At 41.3% G+C, this 27,337-nt stretch overlaps 1 pseudogene; it reads right to left on the reverse strand.

The window, feature by feature from the left end:
- Positions 1-24,401: 24,401 nt before the first annotated feature.
- On the reverse strand, positions 24,402-25,959 carry LOC139405553 (protein rapunzel-like; annotated as a pseudogene).
- Positions 25,960-27,337: the final 1,378 nt, after the last annotated feature.

Below are 27,337 nucleotides of genomic sequence, written 5' to 3' on the forward strand. Positions count from 1 at the left end.
TAATTCAGTCGATATATATCCAAAATGTCCATTTATTTGGGCCGTTTGATCCAGAAAAGCACAGCTTCCAATTTGCGCAACATCACTACAATATATCTCAAAAGTTACCTGTAAACTTTGCCAAAACATTTCAAACTACTTTTGTAATACAACTTTAGGTATTTTTAAAATGTTAATAATCGATCAAATTGAAGACGGGACTATCTGTGTTCAATACAGGAAGACAACAAACTGACGCTACTTTTCGAGTCATGCGCCTCTCTGAAAAAGTACAATTCAAGTGACATTCATTCAAGATGGCCGTACTTCTTCATTCATTTCTAAAGACTGTTGACATCCAGTGGAAGCGGTAGGAACTGCAAACAAGTCCCTTAGAAATCTGGTTTCCCAATGAAACCTCATTGATTAGACAGTGACCTCAAAAAAAAAAGAAATCTGAATGGTTTGTCCTCGGGGTTTTGCCTGTTATACTCACAGACATGATTCAAACCGTTTTAGAAACTTCAGAGTGTTTTCTATCTAAATCTACTAATAATATGCATATCTTATATTCTGGGGATGAGTAGCAGGAATTTGGGCACACTATTTATCCAAAAGTGAAAATGCTGCCCCCTATCCTGAAGAAGTTGTTTAACTTGGGTCAAACGTTTCGGGTAGCCTTCCACAAGCTTTCCACAATAAGTTGGGTGCAATTTGGCCCATTCCTCCTGACAGAGCTGGTGTAACTGAGTCAGGTTTATAGGCCTAATTGCTCGCACTAGCTTTTTCAGTTCTGCCCACACATTTTCTATAGGATTGAGGTCAGGGCTTTGTGACGGCCACTCCCATTCCTTGACTTTGAAGTCCTTAAGCCATTTTGCCACAACTTTGGAAGTATGCATGGGGTAATTGTCCATTTGGAAGATCCATTTGCGATCAAGCTTTAACTTCCTGACTGATGTCTTGAGTTGTTGCGTCAATATATCCACTTATTTTTCCACACCAGCTACTTATCTATTTCATGAAGTGCACCAGTCCCTCTTGCAGCAAAGCACGCCCACAACATGATGCTGCCACCCCCATGCTTCAGGGTTGGGATGGTGTTCTTTGGCTTGCAAGCCTCCCCCTTTTTCCTCCAAACATAACGATGGTCATTACAGCCAAACAGTTCCATTTTTGTTTCATCAGACCAGAGGACATTTCTCTAAAAAGTACGGTCTTTGTCCCCTTCTGCAGTTGCAAACTGTAGTCTGGCTTTTTTATGGCGGTTTTGGAGCAGTGGCTTCTTCCTTGCTGAGCGGCCTTTCGGGTTATGTCGATATAGGACTCGTTTTACTGTGGATATAGATACTTTTGTACCTGTTTCCTCCAGCATCTTCACATTGACCTTTGCTGTTGTTCTGGGATTGATTTGCACTTTTTGCATCAAAGAACGTTCATCTCTAGGAGACAGAACGTGTCTCCTTCCTGAGTATGACGGCTGTGTTGTCCCATGTTGTTTATACTTGCGTACTATTGTTTGTGCAGATGAACGTGGTACCTTCAGGCGTTTGGAAACTGCTCCCAAGGATGAACCAGACTTGTGGAGGTCTATAATTTTTTTGGGGATGATTTATTTTGATTTTCCCATGATGTCAAGCAAAGAGGCACTGAGTTTGAAGGTAGGCCTTGAAATACATTGACAGTTACACCTCCAATTGACTCAAATTATGTCAATTAGCCTATCAGAAGCTTATAAAACCATGACATAATTTTCCGGAATTTTCCAAGCTGTTTAAAGGCACAGTCAACTTGGTGTATATAAACGTCTGACCCACTGGAATTGTGATACAGTGAATTATAAGTGAAATAATCTGTCTGTAAACAATTGTTGAAAAAATGACTTGTGTCATGCACAAAGCAGATGTCCTAACCGTCTTGCAAAAACTATAGTGTGTTAACAAGAAATTTGTGGACTGGTTGAAAAATGTGTTTTAATGACTCCAACCTCCAGGCGTGACACTTGGCATTCGGCCAAAGTGTTCAGTCTTGGCTTCATCAGACCAGTGAATCTTGTTTCTCATGGTTTGAGTCCATCAGGTGCCTTTTGGCAAACTCCACGCGGGATTTCATGTGCTATTCATTGAGGAGTACCTACCGTCTGGCTACTCTACCATAAAGGCCTGATTGGTGGAGTGCTGCAGAGATGGTTGTCCTTCTGGAACGTTCTCCCATCTCCACAGAGGAACTCTAGAGCTCTGTTAGTGACCATCGGGTTATTGGTCACCTCTGACCAAGGCCCTTCTCCCCTGATTGCTCAGTTTGGCCAGGCGGCCAGCTCTAGGAAGAGTCTTGCTGGTTAAAAGGGTCTGAATACTTATGTAAATAAGGTATTTTTGTTTTTTGTTTTTTTTATACATTTGCTAAAAATTCTAAAAACATATTTTTGCTTTGACATTATGTGTCGATTGATGAGGATATTTATTTATTGAATCCATTTTAGAACAAGGCTGTAACATAACAAAATATGGAAAAAGTCAAGCGGTCTGAATACTTTCTGAATGCACTTAGGCCTATATAGCATTTGCGATGTCATCAACAGCTATTGTTTCAATTAAACCACGGGTTCAACAAAAAAATGTCAATAAGCTACATAGCTACATACTGTATATTACCCAAATGTCCACTTTGAAATTATTTGGTGTGCCGAGTGGGACCTGTACACATTTTTTTAATGAGAATGTTTTGAAATTGTTGAAGTTGAAGTGTACTGCTCTGTCTTCAGCTGCAAGGATAGCTTCTCTGTCCTGTAGATGTTTCTAGGTCACAGAGAAAACATGTAATATGATGACAGATGACTTAAATGCAGGCGATTCAACACCACTCGGCTGATTTGAGGAAGTCGAGGGAGATGGAACAGAATGAAATGACGTCCTCTGCTGGATGAGAGAGGTCACAAAGGAAATTAAATGACGTCCTCTGCTGAATGAGGGAGGTCACACAGGAAATTAAATGACGTCCTCTGCTGGATGAGAGAGGTCACACAGGAAATGAAATTACGTCCTCTGCTGGATGAGGGAAGGTCACACAGGAAATGAAATGACGTTTTCTGCTGGATGAGGGAGGTCACACAGGAAATGAAATGACGTCCCCTGCTGGATGAGGGAGGTCCCACAGGAAATTAAATGATGTCCTCTGCTGGATGAGGGAGGTCCCACAGGAAATTAAATGACGTCCTCTGCTGGATGAGGGAGGTCCCACAGGAAATTAAATGACGTCCTCTGCTGGATGAGGGAGGTCACACAGGAAATGAAATGACGTCCTCTGCTGGATGAGGGAGGTCACACAGGAAATGAAATTAAAGTGACCAAAAACGTAGACCACTCCTTCTTGTTGATAATTCACTGCACTACACTTGATCAATTGTTGTTGAAGAAACTGTACTGTACGCCAGTGCGTGATCCCACAGTCCTCACAGAAAAGCCCCCTGTCTTTTCACGCTGCAGGCAGCTGTCCCAGCCACCTAAAATACTTCATCTGTAGGTTTCCTATTAGGCATTGCTGACAGATGTTTTTAAAAATAAAGAAAGTGAAGAGACTATCAAAATGTGTTGTTTATTTTTTCTATCTGAAAGAAACCTAAACTGTTCATGTTGGATATTATTACTAGGTTTGTTTTGTTGGTGAATTGTTGGTGAATCTCCTGTCCTATTTTATAAAAGGGAAGATGTTATGGGTGTAAGATGGCACGTTAATGCCATCTGTTGGTAAATGTTCATTGCTGCAACACCAGTGTTTTTACCAGTGTGCTTGATATACCCGGATGTATTACAATGTGCTGAACAAGACTGGTTACTCACATCAATGACTCCTTCTCGTCACTTAACATCCAAACAAATGCTGGCAATGAACTATTTGATAATGATTAACGTCACTAACAAATACAAATGTTCACTCTCCCTTTCCCTCTTTGTCATGTGTTGTTATGTACAGTAGACAAATCATCCATAAATGCTGTGCTCTAACTGAACTTTGACCCATCTGAGTCATAACCCACTGGGCACACACTGGTTGAATCAATGTTGTTTCCACGTCATTTTAACTAAATTAGGGTCCCATATACAACTACTCCTACTCCAACTACAACTACTAATCTTCACAAGACTACAGCCCCAACCTCTAAATGCAGATCCTCCAGCCAGGAGAGGGACCTTTTAGAGAGTTGATCCTGAGTGCTGGGCTGGACCTGCAGCTGTGCGTCACTGAACAAATGTTTTAATGCTTGTTATGAGATTAGCCTACTTAAAGATCAGCGGGCTGGTCGATGGTCCACACCGATGGGTAATAACATTATCCTGGCTGGGATTGGCAGAGACAGCCAGGCAGAGGCATCCTGCCATTGATCCAGACCTTCCAGGGCCACTCTGACACTGCCCTCCATCAAATCACTCATTTGTTTATGAAATATTGATATTAGGTGCGATCTCTTCCTGAAGACGGGTAAACGTGGCTAGTAGGAGAATAACATGTCTTTAAACAGGCCTTTGGATCTACTAGATTGAGTTTATTAGAATGTCTACAGTAAGTAGGTAAAAATATTAAGTCCAACAAACCTGTTGCTGATTGTTCGTTAATGTCTCCTAAGATTCGGGCGCTCAACTATTCTGTGCAAACAACATGATGGATTTTGTTTCCTGTCTACTCAATGCTGATTGTCACAGAGTGGAAGTATATAGGCATAGATTCCAATGGAAATGTCAGTCGTGGCTTCTTTTCTATTTCATCCGAATCTAGGGGCGATTTGGAGATGGAAGATCGGGATCAATACTTTTACATTCAGTAGTGCCACTGCTTACGTACGTGTGGAGAGACGGACCAAGGCGCAGCGGAGATTGAGTTCCACATATTTATTTAAAGTGAAACTTAAAAAACCAAAACAATAAACTAACAATGAAACGTGACTACGTGGTGCACATCCACAAACACAAAATAATATCCCACAAACACAGGTGGGAAAAATGCTACCTAAATATGATCCCCAATTAGAGACGATTACCAGCTGCCTCTAATTGGGTTGGGTTGTGTAACGGAGGACGCATGACTTTCAACCTTCATCTCTCCAGAGCCCGTACGGGAGTTGTAGCAATGAGACAAGATAGTAGCTACTAAAAACAATTGGATACCACGAAATTGGGGAGAAAAAGGGGTAAAATTCACAACAAAAAAAAACAACAACCAAAAAAAAGACTGAGGTGAGATCTGTTGATCCTAACAAATTCCCCAGTCTCTGCCGGTGACAAAAATACCCATAACATGATGCTGCCACCACAATATTTGAAAATACAAAGGGATCAACAACATTGCATTCATTACATACTACTGGCCTGTATGACAAAGTGAAAAGAAATGAGCCTGTCTTAAAAAATCCATTCTAAATAATCCATTGTGTTTGTAACAAGGCTGTTAAGTAATACTACAAGACAAAACAGCAAATAAGTTAACTTTTTAGCCTAAACTCAAAACCATATTGTGGTGGCAGTATCACGTTATGGGTATGCTTGTCATCGGCAAGGACTGGGGAGTATGTCAGGATCAAAATAAATATTAAAGGAGCAAAGCCAAGGGAAAAAGTTTGAGAAAAACCCAAAGTCATTTGAAAACCTCACCCTGGAATAGGGTTTTATTTTTCAGCGAGACAATTACACATTTTAATGCCAAAGACACACCAGAATGGCTTTACAAGAGTTGTACCTGAGTAGTCTAGTCTCACTCCTGACTTAAATTTGCTTGAAAATCAGAGACAATATTTGAATATTGTTGTCCATCAATGATTCCCAACCAAATGTAATGAGCTTGAGCAATTTTGACAAAAACAATGGAAATATGTTGCCCTAAGAGTTGTGCAAATTTGATGGAATCTTACTCCAAACGATTCACAGCTGTAATGGCTGCCAAAGGTGCTTCCACCAAGCATTAACTCAGGGTGTTAGATACTTACCCAATTATTATATTTCAGTTTAGTTTGGATTAGTATAGAAACATTTATATAACCTTCTTTCACTTTGAACGTTTTGAGTAGGTTGTGTAGATCTGTAGGAAATAAATATAGATTTTAATCACTTTTTAGTTTTAATTTTAAGGCAGGAAAATGTGGAAAAAAAGTTCAAGATGGTTTAGACTTTATATTGCATGGTCAACATTTTTTAGGGTAAATACATATTGATACCCCTGTTTTCAATACTCTAGCAGCCTCCCCTTGTGATGAAAACTACACTGATGTAAGGGGTGCGTACTGGCGGCAGAGAAGTCAGACGCAGGAGAGCAAAAACTGTGTTTCCAACGGTGCAGTTTAATAATAAAAACCCACCGGAAACAGAACAATCAATAAATGGGTACATAACCCAAGGTACACCAGAATAAACGTGCACAAGCACTTACAATAAACAATACAGGACAAGGACATGGGGGGAAAAGAGGGCTAAATACACAACATGTAATTGATGGAATTGAAACTAGGTGTGTGGGAAGACAAGACAAAACAAATGGAAAATGAAAGGTGGATCAGAGATGGCTAGAAGACCGGTGACGTCGACCACCGAACGTCGCCCAAACAAGGCTGCCTCGATACCCAGAGGAACCAACCCAGCACCGACCGGCAGTGTGACCTCTGCGGCCACAGATGGTGCACGAGCTGGAACCCCCTCCGGTCTCCCTGCGCACCGCCCCTCCCAGCTCCATGGGTATCGTCAGAGAGGGGGTGCGGGAGGATGGATCCACCAGACCCCGATCTGAACGTCCGCGGGTAGCCAGCAGGTTATCCAGCCGGATGGACAGGTCCGCCAGCTGGTCGAACGTGAGGGTGGTGTCTCTGCAGGCCAACCTCACGCAGACGCGCTCCTCCACCCCTATACCTGGGGTACCTGCTCCTGCTGACTCCATACGTTTGGTCCGGTATTCTGTAAGGGGTGCGTACTGGCGGCGGAGAAGTCAGACGCAAGAGAGCAAAAACTGTGTTTCCAACGGCACTGTTTAATAATAAAAACCCACCGGAAAACAGAACAATCAATAAATGGGAACATAACCCAAGGCACACCAGAATAAACGTGCACAAGCACTTACAATAAACAATACAGAACAAGGACATGGGGGGAACAGAGGGCTAAATACACAACATGTAATTGATGGAATTGAAACAAGGTGTGTGGGAAGACAAGACAAAACAAATGGAAAATGAAAGGTGGATCGGAGATGGCTGGAAGACCGGTGACGTCGACCGCTGAACGTCGCCCGAACAAGGAGAGGGACTGACTTCAGAGGAAGTCGTGACAACGGATCCTTTTTCAAATTATATTATTTATTGTATAGTATTTTTTTTAAATCAAGGGTGCCAAAAATCATGGAACTGACAGCATGTATTGCCCCTCATCATCATTTTGAGATAAACCAAGTTAAAATGATAATACTATTGCCTCAATATATTTTTTTGCAAAAAATCTAATACAAGTGATATTTTACATTCAATCTTTATTGATAATGCTGCATAGTACAACCATGCAACAAAGAACATAACAAAAAATAGGCTATGACATTTAGATGAGCGTATATTTTCAGAAAGCCCTAAAGGTAAATATATTCCCATCTAATTAATTTCAATAAAGCAGAATTATAACTATTTAACAGCCATACATCTCGGTTGTAACAATATGAGAGACAGGGACTGGTACCACAGAATAGGCATTCCATTGAATATAGGGTTATGAATCACAGATATGGATCGGTGAGCATAGAAATGGCATCAGTAACACTGGAAATCTGAGTAGTGGGGTTAATAGCACAGAAGAGATCAAATCAAACTGCAGTGCTTTAGAGAACAAGAACAAATGAAGTAGAGAACGTAACTTTGTGAACCGTTTCTTAGGCAAAGACACAGTTAAGGGGACACGGAACATGAACCACAGCGTAAGAGGAGACATTGTTGGTCAGTTATGAGAGGATACTGATCAAAATCAAAACTGCTATGGCAAATTAAGATATATAAAATCCCCAAAACATCTAGAAAACATCCCCATAATGTATTTTAGAGTGATTTTTGATATCTTACGCTACTTTTGGTGTAAATGGCTTCAAAATATGAAAATAATACAATATAAGTGAAAAGAAAGAGGGTCACAGAGCAAAGACAATTCCCCAGAAATGTAATTATTTAGGGTGTGTTCGTAATTTGTGCACTCTGGACATTCGTATAATTTAGAGCGTTGTCAGATTCTCTGTTTGTATATTCAGAGCGTTTCGCTCTCTGAGCATTTGGACGCTCTGGCTGAGGAGTAGGGTTGATCTCACAAGTCATGCACCCAAACTAACTGGCTAAAGTTGACTAGCTTGCTAGCTACTTCAAGACACAAATAGGAGAAAACCTCACTCTGACCATTTTACTCGCCCTAGAACTGCTGGTTAGGCTGTTTTCATGTTGTTTATAGTGTTGGTGACTAACTGTGCTGCTGGCAACAATCTAATTATTTTTTTTTGCAGACGTTTACTGACACAGGTCATATTCAACAGGTGTTGCGTGTTCGTAGATTAATCAGTTATTCTACACTCTGACACACTCAGACGAGAGTGCTCTGAAATCGGAGTAGATGGCCAGAGTGAATTTATGAACACACCCTTAGAAAAACAAAGATTTGTTCTAATACTTAATTTCTCTGAGATACAAGAGAACACATAAGAGAGGAAGCACTTAAAGCTAATGTTTACTTTGACCTTTTGTACTGCTGTGTGGTTAGTTTAGTGTTGTCACTGCACTTGGTTGGTTTACAATCACAACCATCATAATGTAGTGTGTTCATGAAAACAAACTGATACACCTTACAATATGGTTGAAAAGGAAACAGTAGTGTTTTTGGACAGTATAGTAAACCAGTTTTGGTGTTACATTGAGTGTTTAGTGTTACAGTATGACTTTCATCCCACTGACTTCATTATCTGGGTGTAAGCTTTTTTTTTTTACCTTTATTTAACTAGGCAAGTCAGTTAAAGAACAAATTCTTATTTTCAATGACAGCCTCATGAAAACAAACTGATACACCTTACAATATGGTTGAAAAGGAAACAGTAGTGTTTTTGGACAGTATGGTAAATCAGTTTTGGTGTTACATTGAGTGTTTAGTGTTACAGTATGACTTTCATCCCACTGACTTCATTATCTGGGTGTAAGCTTTTTTTTTACCTTTATTTAACTAGGCAAGTCAAATTCTTATTTTCAATGACGGCCTAGGAACAGTGGGTTAACTGCCTGTTCAGGGGCAGAATGCCAGATTTGCACCTTGTCAGCTCAGGGATTTGAACTTGCAACCTTTTGGTTGCTAGTCCAACACCCTAACCACTAGGCTACCCTGTTGTTGAATAATTACGGAAGCAACATGATGCTAGTGTTGTGTGTGTGTGGCATTAATTATTGGATTCCCTCCATAAATACATTCTTAGATAACTTTTGGATATTTTAAGTTAGATTTTACAGTGCATTATTTATCAAAACTTTTTAATGCTATTTCCAATTGAATGCTAAATAATAGTTAATTTAGGTGCTGATAATAAGTAAAGTAATACTAATTAACCCACAGTAAAGTAAAAAAAAAATATGTATTTAGATAATTGTCATGCTCTGTTAATAGTGTCCACAGTATAGATAATGTTTATTTATTTATTTGATACTGAAAGTGCTAGGTTGCATCAGTGGCCCTATTAGATTTGCATGGAGTGTATGTCTGTTCAAATAGATACCCATTATGGTGAATCTTACATTCATGCAACAGAATGAGCCCATTCGAACTGTCTCCCTATAAATCAGCAGCAAATATCTATGCAACACAACATATTTTTCAAAACGCTGAATATTGTCAGACATTAAAACCACTACATCATACTCTTTAGAAGATAGGAATGGCATAGTTAAATCTAATTAAGAGCCAGTCCAAATGTTGATATTCAGACTGCTGTGTATGCAGGTTTCCATATCAACATTCACATATATTATATAGGTCTGTTAATTGACTACTGATGTGGATGGGGCAAATCCCTAACTGTTTTCATTCAATCTACTTACCACTAACTCATAGATACCAACAGTGAATAGCCATGTGATCATTGAAGAATAATTCATCCACATCACAGGATGCTACTGAGGGGAGACTGGCTCATAATAATGGCCGGAACAGAGCGCATGGAATGGCAAACACCATTCCACTAATTAGGCTCCAGTCATTACCACGAGCCTGTCCTCCCCAGTTAATTAAGGTGCCACCAACCTCCTATGATCCACATTGATAGACAATTAACGGGTTGAATAAACAGAGAGGTGGTATACACAGCTGTCCTGGAGTAAGGAGAAAAGTGATGGGAAGGAAGGATATGGGATCCTAAGTCATAGAGGGAATATGGAGAGAGTCCTACATATTGAGGACAAGTAGCAACCTCTACACCTCCCTCTCCTCCTCTTCTTCACTTGCATTTCTGGAGGGCCTCCTGCATCCTCTGCATCCTCTTGCGCTCACAGTGCTTGGGCCGTGCCTCCACCATCTCCGTGAACTTGCGGAACTGGTTGCGCAGGTTTTCCTCCACACAGCACTACTGGCTGTCCAGCGTCTCCTTCTTGATCTGTAGCAGGGTTGCCGTGGCCCCTTGGCCCTGTCCTCCACGATCTCCATCTCCGACATGGCAAGCAGGGGGTCACAATACAGAAGTCAAAACCAGGTAGTGCTTGAAAGGGTTGGGGAGGATGGTAGATCCTGATTGAGAAACAGGAGCCTAAGAGAAAGAGAGTAGAGCAATCTATTGACAAGTTCTTTAAAATAGAAAAAGTTCATGTTTTAAACTCTAGTGTTACATTTAACACTAACAAAGTATCTATATCGTTCCACACTGCACAGAGTTAATGTTAACACTTTCGAAAGTTCTCTTTTTCACTTTCACAGAGTTTCTGTAACTCTGTAAATAGTTGGAAATGAACACTGGCCAATACTGTTGAAAATCAACTAAATCAACGCTTTGTGTTATACAAAGTCAACATTCTCTGTGTACCGTAAATGTTTTTAACCTAATAAAGTGAACTATATTTTATCATCATTGGTGCCATTTACATAACTCCATCTAAGAGCATAAAAATGAATAACAATTAATAACAAGTGCAAAAAAGCATTTATTTAGAAAAAGTCAAGAAGTAAAAGTACACTTATCAAGGAGCATCCATTCAGACTCATTTCTGAAAATAATCAGAGTCGGCAGTGGTAAATAGAAAACACGAGGGCTGAAGTGCAACAATGCAGTCCAACACTGCTCATAGCAAAACATTATACAATATAGATTTAATCCATTCCATTCATTGACAAAGAAGATTGCCCACCACACAAAAGGAAATTACTTTTCTTTTTAAAATGAGGGAAGAGGACTAGTTTAGTCTCCAAACAGATTTCAACCTTACAGGCATACTTCAGGATTTTGACAATGAGGCCCTTTATCTACATCCAAAGGTAGATGACTTGCAGATACCCCTGTCACGTTCTGACCTTAGTTAATTTTTTTTATGTCTTTGTGTTAGGTTGGTCAGGGTGTGAGTTGGGGTGGGTTGTCTATGTTCTTTTTTTCTAGGTTATATTTTCTACGTGTTTGGCCTAGTATGGTTCTCAATAAGAGGCAGTTGTCGTTCGTTGTCTCTAATTGAGAATCATACTTAGGTAGACTTTTCCTATCTGTGTTTTGTGGGTGATTATTTTTCCGTGTCAGTGTTTGTTCCACACGGGACTGTGTTGGTTTTCAGTTATTTCTTTTGTTCCTTTTGTTTTCTGTGTCCAGTGATATTTCTTTAAAATACACTGCTCAAAAAAATAAAGGGAACACTAAAATAACACATCCTAGATCTGAATGAATAAAATATTCTTATTAAATACTGTTCTCTTTACATAGTTGAATGTGCTGACAACAAAAATCACACAAAAATGATCAATGGAAATCAAATTTATCAACTCATGGAGGTCTGGATTTGGAGTCACACTCAAAATCAAAGTGGAAAACCACACTACAGGCTGATCCAACTTTGATGTAAAACAAGTCCAAATGAGGCTCAGTAGTGTGTGTGGCCTCCACGTGACTGTATGGCCTCCCTACAAAGCCTGGGCATGCTCCTGATGAGGTGGCGGATGGTCTCCTGAGGGATCTCCTCCCAGACCTGGACTAAAGCATCCGCCAACTCCTGGACAGTCTGTGGTGCAACGTGGCGTTGGTGGATGGAGCGAGACATGATGTCCCAGATGTGCTCAATTTGATTCAGGTCTGGGGAACGGGCGGGCTTGTCCATAGCATCAATGCCTTCCTCTTGCAGGAACTGCTGACACACTCCAGCCACATGAGGTCTAGCATTGTCTTGCAGTAGGAGGAACCCAGGGCCAACCACACCAGCATATGGTCTCACAAGGGGTCTGAGGATCTCATCTCGGTACCTAATGGCAGTCAAGCTACCTCTGGCGAGCACATGGAGGGCTGTGCGGCCCCCCAAAGAAATGCCACCCCACATCATGACTGACCCACCGCCAAACCGGTCATGCTGGAGGATGTTGCAGGCAGCAGAACGTTCTCCATGGCGTCTCCAGACTGTCACGTCTGTCACATGTGCTCAGTGTGAACCTGCTTTCATCTGTGAAGAGCACAGGGCGCCAGTGGCAAATTTGCCAATCTTGGTGTTCTCTGGCAAATGCCAAACGTCCTACACGGTGTTGGGCTGTAAGCACAACCCCCACCTGTGGACGTCGGACCCTCATACCACCCTCATGTTGTCTGTTTCTGACCATTTGAACAGACACATGCACATTTGTGGCCTGCTGGAGGTAATTTTGCAGGGCTCTGGCAGTGCTCCTCCTTGCACAAAGGCGGAGGTAGCGGTCCTGCTGCTGGGTTGTTGCCCTCCTACGGCCTCCTCCACGTCTCCTGATGTACTGGCCTGTCTCCTGGTAGCGCCTCCATGCTCTGGACACTACACTGACAGACACAGCAAACCTTCTTGCCACATCTCGCATTGATGTTCCATCCTGGATGAGCTACACTACCTGAGCCACTTGTGTGGGTTGTAGCCTCCGTCTCATGCTACCACTAAAATGAAAGCACCGCCTGCATTCAAAAGTGACCAAAACATCAGCCAGGAAGCATAGGAACTGAGAAGTGGTCTGTGGTCCCCACCTGCAGAACCACTCCTTTATTGGGGGTGTCTTGCTAAATGCCTATAATTTCCACCTGTTCACATTTGCCCAACAGCATGTGAAATTTATTGTCAATCAGTGTTGCTTCCTAAGTGGACAGTTTGATTTCACAGAAGTGTGATTGACTTGGAGTTACATTGTGTTGTTTAAGTGTTCCCTTTATTTTTTTTGAGCAGTGTATATTATGGACACTTACCACGCTGTGCATTGGTCCGATCTGCCATACTCCTCGTCAGAGGAAGACGAGAAACGTTACAACCCCATAGACTTCCAGTCATTGCGCTAATGCTAGTTAGCATTGACTCACGTAACTATATCTAACTTCCTTCATACTGGACACAGACATAAAAATGGTCTGCCTCTGGTGAAGTAGATAAAGGGCCTCGTTGCCAAAATCCCAAAGTATCCCTTTAAAGCCCTCATATGCCACCCGACCCTGGGAGTGGATGAGGATCAGTTCCCCTCACACTGGGCCAGCGCCTCATCCATCTTGGCCTGAATCTTCTTCACCCTGGGGGCCCATTTATCCCTCCCCTCTGACCACCGTATATGCCATTAGTGTCATCAGGCCCATGCGAAAGACATTAGCCAATTGGGAACACTTTTTCTCCATGACGTCTCAGTTTTTCTTGTAGTGCTCTAGGTACACCTTCAGCAAACCTCTTTGTTCAGAAGTGTTATTCTTTTCTATGACACTGCTATAGTATGTGTCTAGAGCTAGGGTAAGCTTGTCTCTCTCATAGACCCTCTGGAACTCTGAACTCATTTTCGATCTGTTCCACCATGGTGTTGAGGGCGGTATACTGGTGCTTGATATACTCTTCATACTTTCTGTACTTCTCATTGACCTCGTTCAGGTGAATCTGCTTCAGAATCTGCTGGTTTGTCTTGGAGATGCTTTCCAGTCTGCCGATAAGAATATGGTGATTGACAGAGTCGAAAGCCTTGGCCAGGTCGATGAAGACGGCTGCACAGTACCGTCTTTTATCGATGGCGGTTATGATATCGTTTAGTACCTTGAGCATGGCTGAGGTGCACCCGTGAACGGCTCGGAAACCGGATTGCACAGCGGAGAAGGTACGGTGGGATTCGAGACGGTCAGTGATCTGTTTGTTAACTTGGCTTTCGAAGACCTTAGATAGGCAGGGCAGGATGGATATAGATCTGTAACAGTTTGGGTCCAGGCTGTCTCCCCCTTTGAAGAGGGGGGTGACGACGGGAGCTTTCCAATCCTTGGGGATCTCAGACGATACAAAAGAGAGGATTGAACATGTTGGTAATAGGGGTTGAGACAATGGCGGCGGATAGTTTCAGAAATAGAGGGTCCAGATTGTCAAGCCCAGCTGATTTGTATGGGTCCAGGTTTTGCAGCTCTTTCAGAACATCTGCTATCTGGATTTGGGTAAACGAGAAGCTGGGGGGGCTTGGGCGAGTAGCTGCAGGGGGGGGTGAAGCTGCTGGCCGAGGATGGAGTAGCCAGGACGAAGGCATGGCCAGCCGTTGAGAAATGCTTGTTGAAGTTTTCGATTATCATGGATTTATCTGTGGTGACCGTGTTACCTAGCCTCAGTGCAGTGGGCAGCTGGGAGGAGGTGCTCTTGTTCTCCATGGACTTTACAGTGTCCCAGAACTTTTTGGAGTTAGAGCTACAGGATGCAAATTTCTGCTTGAAAAAGCTGGCCTTTGCTTTCCTCACTGACCGCGTGTATTGGTTCCTGACTTCCCTGAGCAGTTGCATATCGCGGGGACTATTCGATGCTATTGCAGTCCACCACACTTAAAATGTCAACCCCTCCCAAAATCTCAAAGTAAGTTTTTTGAGTTCTCAAAGCATCCCGAATATACCTGACTTGTGTTTAAAAAAATATATAAAAAAATGCCATGTCAAAATACATAGAATTACATTAAATTAGCTTTAAAACAGTCAAATGTTATTGGGGGAGAACCCCCAGATCACCAGTCTATGGGTTGTGCCAGGGGGAAAGGAAATTCATATCGCAAATCTCACTTCAAGCATTCTTCAAAAGTTGGCACCCCTGGGTGAGTGATAAGATCTTTAGAGGCTGAACAGGCAGGACAATAATTGAGCCTGGTTTTACCTTTGGCACACTAGAGATAAGGAACCAATAACAAATCTCTCTTTTGTGTGGTGTATGAAGAGGTTACTTGCCAAATTACCAGGGAATAGTACTTTGAACGTTTCAACTTGAACCATTTTGTATCCACAGGTGTGAATACTTATGTAAATTAATAGTTGTGTATTTCATTTTTAATAAGTTAGCAAACATTTCTAAAAAACATATTTACACGTCGTCATTGTGGGATGTTATGTAGATGGGTGAGGTTATTTTTTAAATCCATTTTGAATTCAGTCTGTAACAACAAAATGTGAAATAAGTAAAGCAGTATGAATACTTTCTGAAGACACTGTCTTGTAATACTGATAGCTTAATATAATGTGCCACGTGAGTATCTCTGGTAATTTAACCTATTTCTTATGTTATTTTTGCATAGTTTGATTTTGCCTATAGGGCTCAAAATTGCTGGGACCATGGCAGGCAAGTTGCGTCACATACGCTTAAAATAACATTGCAGGACGAACAGTTGGGTTCGGGATTAGATCTTGCAGTAACGGGTGGGTCAAAGCCATTGGCTACGGGCGGTTGCGGTATGAAAAGCTGTGCACAGACCTGAGTGTGTGTATGTTTGTGTGGTATCGTGGTTTTGTTCACATTCAGTCCTTAACATTGTGTCGGTACTCTAATCCAAACTGCTTTTCAGTATTTTTGTTTAGCATGAATAACTACGTGACTATGTTCAGCATTTAGTTTGGTTTATTACTGTGTGCAGGGCTGCATTCACATAGGGTAATTAACCTATTATAAACAGCCTATATATTTTAGAGGCTACTGATGGGTTCTGACTCCTAAACTTGAAATATTGAGTGCCATAGTCTGGTTTCTACACCAGAAGTGAATGGTTATCTGTAGGAGGAATGTATGTGGTGGAGGCAATTAAGCTTGCAATGAATTGAGTAAAGGAAAGGAAATCGCATGGTTGCAGGCACTGGGTGGAGAGATGTGGATTAGTGAAGAATGGAGGTCAGGCCCGGTCACATTAAGGTAGAAGGAACCGTTTATGGCCCGCATCACTTAAACTTCCTGCCTAAAAATAAAGATGTCATGTTTCGAGGGAAGGAGGAGGCTTCACCCAAATTGTGGTAAATATACTACCACTGGTTAAAACATGTATTTGTATTATACAACTGTATGACCCAGGGGGCAAATAAACTTTGTTTGAGCTTTACTAATTGTCCGTGAGCTTTACTCGGTTCATTTAGAACCTAACACTACCGTAGCTGCAACCAAACTTATTCTGAGTGATGCAAACTTCCATGGAAATGTTTCATTAATTTTCTACTGGAATGGGGTGTGGTGATGCAAACTTCCATGGAAATGTTTCATTCAAGTTCTACTGGAATGGGTAGTGGCAATGGCAAAATGCAATAAATAAAGTTGATCGGGTTACGTGGAAAGGCTAATCTTCAATATTTTGTTTGGCTCAGAATCACACGGCTACAGTGTAGAATATAGCTGCAACCAAACATATTCTGAGTGATGCCAACTTCCATGGAAATCTTTCATTGTTTTTGTACTGATGAATACAAATACTAAGCTATATTGTATGAAAAAAAGGACAATTGTATTATTTTATACTAATACAATTGCTCAGAGAAATACTTTTTGTTTATCAAGTAATGAGATTTGTATTTCTCAAAAAGGTAAGGGTCAAAATAATTGGCACCTCTGATTTCAATACCTTTCAATACCTCATCTTGCAAAGATAACAGAACTGAGCCTTTTTATAAAATGTTTTATGATATTAAAGAGCACATTGGTAAGGATTTAACTGGGAGGTTATTGTCTTGCTGGACAATCTGCTTGCGGCCAAGTGTCAGCTTCCTGGAGAGGCAACCAGGTTTTGGGCTAAAATGTCCTGTTTTCATGTAGAACACATATTTGTATCAACAAAACATAAAAGTATATTCTAGACAGTTTATTCATAGTGAGAGTATTTCTGACCCTGCTCTTTATAGTTAGGGGATGTGAACGCTCTGTGCGTAAGATATTTCAGCCATATGGCCACAAAATTACAGAGCATGTTGGGTGTTTTCAAACTATAATTCTATAGCCACAGCTTCTGTCCCTCAGTTAGCTCTTCCCTTAGACTTCGATTGTGTTGCTATGATGTCATTGAGTATATATAACATAGTGAGTACAATTCATTTTTCCGATCTGTAACTCCTCACCTTACATGCAGATTTAGGCAATCTTCCAGTGCAGTTTCAGCCCTTTCCTCAAACATACTATACTGTGGTGACCAAAGACAGCAAACCAAATAAATCAAGATCATTTATTTTAACATAGTAATATCCATCTTTGTTTTTATTTGATAAGGTAATTTGTGTGATAAGAGGAAGGCATATTGACAGAGATACTAGAACAAAATAATTATTCCTTTTAGATCAGAAAAAACATCTTGAACATTGTTTTTGCCCTCATTATCTAAAGAAAACCATACAAACATGCTACTCTATATGAAGAGATGATAGTGCCTTGTAGATGAATTATATTATAATTTGTGTTGTTTAAGGCTCATGTACTCATATGTTGACAAAGTAATATAGACATGGTTTAAAATGGTCAATATGGTGTTCTTATTACTCAGTTTAAGGGTGTGCAATGAATTGTGTTCTTTTCATCCCCTTTAAAAATGTTGAAGTTGTTGGCAATGTCTAGTTTGTAATATGCAGGCCATAGACATCAAACCACCACTGTCACAACTTCCGCCGAAGTCGGTCCCTCTCCTTTGTTGGGCGGCGTTCAGCGGTCGACGTCACCGGCCTTCTAGCCATCGCCGATCCACTTTTCATTTTCCATTTGTTTTGTCTTTGTTTTACACACCTGGTTTCAATCCCCCAATTACTTGTTCATTATTTAACCCTCTGTTCCCCCATGTTTGTTTGTGAGTGATTGTTTGTATGTTATACGGTCCGTTATGTGGACTTGCCTTATTGTATTTGCCTATTTTGAGAAAATGATGTTTATTTACTCATATCTGCTGTCCCGCGCCTGACTCCTCTACACAAGCTACACACAGACCTCTTAACAACCACTTCATAATCATTAATTGATTGCATTTATATAGTGCCTTTCCAGATGTTCAAAGCACTGTAGGGGGGGGGGGGGGGCTCACCTCTTCCAGCACCAAGGTGAAGCACCACTTCAGATCAACATTTTTAGAAAAATAAAATATATAAAAGTAGTCAAATTCCTCAGAAAACAAAGGTGCAAAATAAATGGAATGCAAGGAAAATGGAATGGGTTAAACATTATGATACTAAATGTAAGCACACTTCATAAGGTTGTGGGAGTTGTGGAACTATGGACTTTTATAGACTGAATCAAGATGACCTGTGATACCACCATTTATGTTGCACAATACAATAGGTAAAGATGTAATGAGCATTTCTATGCTAGGCATTCATGAGTAAACACATCGTCCTCCAACTTCCCAGCAATAATTTGTCTTAGCATGCCCGTGGTGTGGGTTGATTGATCAAATCACATGGAATGGGAGCTGTTTCAGTGAAGCAGTATGTGCCAAAATAACAGAGACAGGATTGGCAAAATACAATGCCAATTGAGTTGTCATCATATACAGTGCCTTTGCTAAAGTATTCGGCCCCCTTGAACTTTGCGACCTTTTGCCACATTTCAGGCTTCAAACATAAAGATATAAAACTGTATTTTTTTGTGAAGAATCAACAACAAGTGGGACACAATCATGAAGTGGAACGACATTTATTGGATATTTCAAACTTTTTTAACAAATCAAAAACTGAAAAATTGGGTGTGCAAAATTATTCAGCCCCCTTAAGTTAATACTTTGTAGCTCCACCTTTTGCTGCGATTGCAGCTGTAAGTCGCTTGGGGTATGTCTCTATTAGTTTTGCACATCGAGAGACTGAATTTTTTTCCCATTCCTCCTTGCAAAACAGCTCGAGCTCAGTGAGATTGGATGGAGAGCATTTGTGAACAGCAGTTTTCAGTTCTTTCCACAGATTCTCGATTGGATTCAGGTCTGGACTTTGACTTGGCCATTCTAACACCTGGATATGTTTATTTTTGAACCATTCCATTGTAGATTTTGCTTTATGTTTTGGAGCATTGTCTTGTTGGAAGACAAATCTCCGTCCCAGTCTCAGGTCTTTTGCAGACTCCATCAGGTTTTCTTCCAGAATGGTCCTGTATTTGGCTCCATCCATCTTCCCATCAATTTTAACCATCTTCCCTGTCCCTGCTGAAGAAAAGTAGGCCCAAACCATGATGCTGCCACCACCATGTTTGACAGTGGGGATGGTGTGTTCAGGCTGATGAGCTGTGTTGCTTTTACGCCAAACATAACGTTTTGCATTGTTGCCAAAAAGTTCAATTTTGGTTTCATCTGACCAGAGCACCTTCTTCCACATGTTTGGTGTGTCTCCCAGGTGGCTTGTGGCAAACTTTAAACGACACTTTTTATGGATATCTTTAAGAAATGGCTTTCTTCTTGCCACTCTTCCATAAAGGCCAGATTTGTGCAATATACGACTGATTGTTGTCCTATGGACAGAGTCTCCCACCTCAGCTGTAGATCTCTGCAGTTCACCCAGAGTGATCATGGGCCTCTTGGCTGCATCTCTGATCAGTCTTCTCCTTGTATGAGCTGAAAGTTTAGAGGGACAGCAGGTCTTGGTAGATTTGCAGTGGTCTGATACTCCTTCCATTTCAATATTATCGCTTGCACAGTGCTCCTTGGGATGTTTAAAGCTTGGGAAATCTTTTTGTATCCAAATCCGGCTTTAAACTTCTTCACAACAGTATCTCGGACCTGCCTGGTGTGTTCCTCGTTCTTCATGATGCTCTCTGCGCTTTTAACGGACCTCTGAGACTATCACAGTGCAGGTGCATTTATACGGAGACTTGATTACACACAGGTGGATTGTATTTATCATCATTAGTCATTTAGGTCAACATTGGATCATTCAGAGATCCTCACTGAACTTCTGGAGAGAGTTTGCTGCACTGAAAGTAAAGGGGCTGAATAATTTTGCACGCCCAATTTTTCAGTTTTTGATTTGTTAAAAAAGTTTGAAATATCCAATAAATGTTGTTCCACTTCATGATTGTGTCCCACTTGTTGTTGATTCTTCACAAAAAAATACAGTTTTATATCTTTATGTTTGAAGCCTGAAATGTGGCAAAAGGTCGCAAAGTTCAAGGGGGCCGAATACTTTCGCAAGGCACTGTAAATGCAAATTGCAGCAGCTGAAATGTCAGTCTGCAAGTGAAAGTTCACTCTAAAGTGTTTGTTTATATACTGAACAAAAATAAAAATGCAACATGTAAAGTGTTGGTTCCATGTTTCATGAGCTGAAATAAAATATCCCAGAAATGTTCCATATGCACAAATAGCTTATTTCTCAAATGTTTGGTGCATACATTTGTGAACCTCCATGTTTTTGAGCATCCACCCACCTGATAAGTGTGGCATATCAAGAAGCTGATTAAACAGCATGATCATTACACAGGTGCACCTTTTACTGGGGGCAATAAAAAAAAACACTGCAAAAATGTGCAATTATGTCACCCTACACCATGCCACAGAATCCTCAAGTTTTGAGGGCGTGAGCAATAGGCATGCTGACTGCAGGAATCTCCACCAGAGCTGTTGCCAGAAAATTGAATGCTCATTGCTCTACCATAAGCCACCTCCAATATTGTTTTGAAGAAATTGGCAGTACGTTCAACCGGCCTCTCAACCGCAGATCACGTGTAACCATGCCAGATCAGGACCTCTACATCTGGCTTCTTCACCTGCGGTATCGTCTGAGACCAGCCACCCAGACAGCTGATGACTCAACACTATACTTGTCAGCTACTACAATGACTGAAATTACTGCAACACTTAACAAAGAGTTGCAGTTAGTTTCAGAGTGGGTGGCAAGGAATAAGTTAGTCCATTCACTGAACCCTAAACCTCAACTAAATCTTGTAAAATATCATGTGGAAATTGAGCAAGGTGAGGTGACTACACTGCTTGGAGTAACCCTGGATTGTAAACTGTCAAAACATATTGATACAACAGTAGCTAAAATGGGGAGAAGTACAGTACCAGTCAAAAGTTTGGACACACCTACTCATTCAAGGGTTTTTCTTATATATATTTTTCATATTATATTGACTATTTTCTACATTGTAAAATAGTACTGAAAACATCAAAACTATGAAATAACACATATGGAATCATGTGGTAACCAAAAAAGTGTTAAACAATAGTAAAAATGAAGAAAAACCCTGGAATGAGTAGGTGTGATCACGATGAGGGTGAGGTTGTTATCCTTGCACCACACAGTCAGGTCTCTGACATGCTCCCTATAGGCTGTCTCATCGATGTCGGTGATCAGGCCTACCTCTGTTTTGCAATTGGCAAACTTAATGATGGTGTTGGAGTCGTGCCTGGCCGTGCAGTCATGAGTGAACAGGGAATACAGGAGTGGACTGAGCACACAGCCCGCTCCTTGAAAGCGGCAGCTCTACCCTTTAGCTCAGTGCGAATGTTGCCAGTAATCCATGGCTTCTGGTTGGGGAAAGTACGTACAGTCACTGTGGGTACGACGTCATCGATGCACTTATTGATGAAGCCAGCGACTGATGTGGTCTACTCCTCAATGCCATCGGAAGAATCGCGGAACATATTCCAGTCTGTGATAGCAAAACAGTCCTGTAGTTTAGCATCTGCTTCATCTGGCCACTTTTTTATAGGCCGAGTCACTTGTGCTTCTGTTTACTTATTGCGGTGTACAGCTCATTGAGTGTGGTTTTAGTGCTAGCATCGGTCTGTGGGTAGACCGAGTCTGTTGGTCTGTATGTAGACAGCTACAAAAAATACAGATATCTCTTTAGGTAGATAGTGTGGTCTACAGCTTATCATGAGATACTCTACATCAGGCGAGCAAAACCTCGAGACTTCCTTAGATATCGTTCACCAGCTGTTGTTTACAAATATGCATAGGCCCCTGCCCCGTGTGTCACATTGGTATGAACGATAAGGGAGACAGGCGCAGGAATGTGTAATAGGGGTTTTATTTATACCCAAATTACGGCGTGCACAGGGACGAAGACCAAACAAACACTGTACAAAACACAGGGTAGAAACCCAAACAAAAGAGGAGTACCTTGAATAAATAACACAAGTGCACAATGATTAACACACGGGACGAGACCCGATCATCTGTGCAATCCACAAGCGGCAACAAAGCCAAAACACACAGCACAGGTACTCACGACCAATGGACATAGTAACAATAATGGACAGCCTAATGGAAACCAAAGGGCACACTTTTACAAGTACTAATCAGTGAGAATAGGGGACAGGTGTGCGTAATGAAAGCTCCGGAGGGATCCGTGACACCATGTCTTACCAGAGGCTGCTGTTCTATCCTGCCGATAGAGTGTACGGTATAAGCTGCCAGCTGTATGTTATTCATGTCGTCGTTCAGCCACGACTCGGTGAAACACAAGATATTACAGTTTTTAATGTTCCGTTGGTAGGATATACATGCTTTCAGTTCGTCCCATTCATTTTCTAGCGATTGAATGTTAACTAGCGGTACTGTAGTGGTCTGGGTGTAGCTGGTGCAGAGGAGTCAGGCGCAGGACAGCAGAGATGAGTAACATAAGTAACTTTACTCAAATATTCCAATAACATGTCGTAATACCGAGCCCACAATAACGGAACGAACATACATAAAACAATCACGCACAAAAACCATGGGGAAAACAGAGGGTTAAAAACATTTTTTAGGGTAAATACATATTGATACCCCTGTTTTCAATACTCTAGCAATCTCCCCTTGTGACAAAAACTACACTGATGTAAGGGGCGCGTACTGGCGGCAGAGAAGTCAGACGCAGGAGAGCAAAAACTGTGTTTCCAACGGTGCAGTTTAATAATAAAAACCCACCGGAAAACAGAACAATCAATAAATAGGTACATAACCCGACGCACACCAGAATAAACGTGGCACAAGCACTTACAATAAACAATACAGGACAAGGACATGGGGGGAACAGAGGGTTAAATACACAACATGTAATTGGAGAATTGAAACTAGGTGTGTAAAACAAAGACAAAACAAATGGAAAATGAAAAGTGAAACGATGATGGCTAGAAGGCCGGAGACGTCGACCGCCCAACGTCGCCCGAACAAGGAGAGGGACCGACTTTGGTGGAAGTCGTGACAAGTATGGATGACAAAGGCAGATTAGCCTCTCGTCGCCTGATCCTCACAAGGCACCCCGATCTCTGTCTGCCAAATCTCTGTTTCTTCCTCCAGCGAATGACGGGGATGAGGGCCTATATGGGTGTCTGGAGTATATCCTTCCAGTCCGACTCATTAAAGAAGAATTCTTAGTCCAATTCCAGGTGAGTAATCGCTGTTCTGATGTCCAGAAGCTCTTTTAGGTCATAAGAGACGGTTGCAGCAACATTATGTACAAAATAAGTTACAAACAATGCGAAAAAACTAACAAAATAGCACGGTTGATTAAGAGCCAATAAAACGGCAGTCATCCCCTCTGGCACCATTAGACACCAGCATACACACACACATGATAATATATGCAGTATACACACACGTACACATGGATTTTGTACTGTACATAGATATGTGGTAGTGGTGGAGTTGGGCACACAATGTGTTGTGTTTATTGTAATGTTTTTAAAAATGCATAAACTGCCTTAATTTTGTTGGTCCCCAGGAAGAGTGGCATCAGCTAATGGGGATCCATAATAATTACAAATTCAAATGTGTGGTTTATCTGAAAATGTACAGTATTTCTACAAACAAATAATTTTTGTTACATTATTTTAGTACATTTAATTTGACAAAGAATAGATTAATAGGTAAAACAGTTGTTGGTAAGTATCTTGCTTTATTATAAGTGTTATGCCTATGTTCCTCCTCATTAGTATAGCTGGCGATCGGAACTCAACTGAGAAAGAGAGAAAGTACTTGTCAATGTCAGTCTTGGTGCAAAGATCAAATTGGACTGAATATAACCCTGGGAGCTATGGCTAATTATGAATTCATTTTTAAGTGAGAAAACGTAAATTGTAGTGAATGCAAACATAAAAGCTATTGTGCTCCTCCCAGTAGTGTAGCTCTTCGGCAAAGCTTCAGGCACAAGCCAGGTCTTTGCAAGTCTTGACTGTGTGGACTGCACATGGACCTGGCAACTGCTCAAACAGGAGCTCAGCTGTACCCACTACGGTGAGTTTCTTCTGACCCTGGATCAGCTACTGGATGTGGGCCTTGTTCAGAGGCTCGGGCGAGGGACTGTAGGACTTCATGACGTTCAGCTTCTCATCTGTCGCTGGCACCTGAAAGCAACTTTTCCTTGTGGGGCACTGGATGTCTTTTTTGTTGGAGAACAGGCCCGAAGGGGAGCTGAATATACGGACAGACCAGCACACCCAGTCATACTTTCTTTTCAGCTTCTCCAAAATGGCGTCTGCCAGCTGCTGGTTGCTCAGGTCAGAATGGTCCCTAACCAACCTCCGGGAATCCAGTTCAGACTGCTTGGGGAAGCTGGTGATGCAGTCCTCAATGACAGCATTCATTTTCACCTGTACATCCTTCATCTTTTCACCCCAGTCTTGAAGAAGCTTCTCTTCGTCATCACAGTCCTTTAGAGCGGTGTAGCCCATCAGAGCGATGAGGCCTATGTAAAATATTGGATTCAATCACACATAAGTCTTATATTGCGCGTCGACTTTTCTCCTCATAGTTAAAATCAATCTCCAAAACTGACTCTCCAGAGAAGTTGTCTCACATCACGGCACTGCAGAGGTTAATTAGGTTTTTGTCACCACCTGTTTTGACAAAATGCTCCATGAAAAGCTTCTTCTTCACCTCTTCACGAAAAGCTTCTTCTTCATCTCACCAAACTTGGGTTTGGCATTGCGGATGTCCATGTACTTGCGGAACTGGTTGAAGATGTTCTCCTCTACAGAAAATTAGGCAGCGTCCACTCTGCTCTTCTCGATCTCCTCGTCAATCCGCTGCATCTCCTCTGAAACCACCTCCATGTCACGCCCTGGCCATAGAGAGGCTTTTATTCTCTATTCTGGGTAGGCTAGGGTGTGACTAGGGTGAGCATTCTAGTTTCTTTATTTCTATGTTTTCTGTTTCTATGTTTTGGCCGGGTATGGTTCTCAATCAGGGACAGCTGTTCTATTGTTGTCTCTGATTGGGAATCATACTTTTCCTTTGTATTTTGTGGGTAGTTATTTTTGTTAGTGGCACTATAGCCCTAGTAAGCTTCACGGTCGTTTCTTTGTTTCTTGTTTTGTTGGCGACATTTACATAAATAAAGGAAAATGTACGCTCACCGCGCTGCACCATGGTCCGGTCATTTCCACGACGACGTCCGTGACACTCCAGGCGTTCACAAATCTTCTGGAACTGCTCATTCATGAACGCAGCTTCCTTGCTCTCCACATTGTTCAGGAGCAATTTCATTATGGGAGCAGCGATGGCGAAAACAAGGAAGATGTCACCTGCAATACTGGCCACCACCTCAGCTCCCTGTTCAAACACTTCCATTACAGACTCTATCACTGCTACGATCTTCTGTAGCTGACCGGCCATTTTTGCTGGTATTGTTATTATTCAGTGCATAACACATACCAGTATTACATCTGAGAAAAGACCATAAGGTCATGGTCAAGAGTATGTTTAATTTACATTGGACATGATAAAGTCTATGGTCTATAGAATTACTTTTGACTAAATTGACACCTTTCTACTGACACTTAACTAAAGTATTATTGAAGATCCATTTAAAATATAGACAACCAATCATCCCCCAGTCCAAGCCCTTAGTTAAAATGGAGGAAATGTTCAACAGCAATACCAAAGTCTTAACAGTTAGGCCCATATAGTTGATTTACCTACCACCCTACAGTATATTCGTATCTGAATTTACGTAGAGCTGTTGGTAATTGTCGGACTGTGGCCTGCTTCCTTGCTCAAACTCTCAACTAGAGTGAATCCCTGCTGGCCTCTCAGTGAGAACTGATAAAGAAAGAGAGAGAGGGAGCAGTGTAAATTTCAATACACAAGCAAAGCCTACTGGGATTACAGCTGGGTACACCCAGTGAGCAATAAGGCAACTATTGACAATTCACCAGTGAGGAAAGACCCGTATAGGTAGGTACTCTATGGAGTTTCAAATATGTAGTTCAACACAGTGTTTTAATGGTTTTATGTTATAGAAATGTTTTAAGTATTCAGTTTGTTGTCTGCATTATACACTCAATTCAAGTGTGTTATATATCACATCATCAAAGTGCCAAATGAGGAAAAAACAACCAACCAACCAATGAATATCTGAAATACAGTATGAAGTATAAACAGCAAGCAGGAAGCCAATTAGCAACTTCAAACACTATGATGTACTAGAGTAGACTGTGATTGAAGGGGTGGTGCTTAGTGCATTGCAACAGTGTTCATTTAAGGAAATCGCATAGAGTATCTAGCATTGGAATAACATACTACAAGCAGGGATTAAGACTAATTTCAGCATGGAGGCCATTTTAGATGTAATACTATAATTATATGTCACAGAGGACATTACAGAACATTTACTACACAGTATATTATTTATTATACAGTAGAAATCATATACCTCTGCTGCAATAATTCATGGCAAATTGTATTGACCATTCATCAAGATCATTGAAATAATTTAAAAGTACCAATTTGACAACTGGCGTGAAATTACTTTCAGGTCAAAGTACAATGTTATGAGCTCAAACCTTAATAATAAAAACCTAATCCATTCTCCTTTGGCCCTTCAACTACAACCACCATCCCCACCACGGTCGCTTGTCAGCCAGTTGGTTCAATTCCAAGTAGGGTGTGGGAGTGATGAACTGTCTGTACGAGATTAAACTTGCTGAGCAGAAGTGCATTTTCCACAGAAACACCAGGAACAACAGCAACAAGTCGAAACAGTGGAAACTAT

This window comes from Oncorhynchus clarkii, chromosome 3 (assembly GCF_045791955.1).
Source record: "Oncorhynchus clarkii lewisi isolate Uvic-CL-2024 chromosome 3, UVic_Ocla_1.0, whole genome shotgun sequence".
In the NCBI taxonomy this organism is placed as follows: domain Eukaryota; kingdom Metazoa; phylum Chordata; class Actinopteri; order Salmoniformes; family Salmonidae; genus Oncorhynchus; species Oncorhynchus clarkii.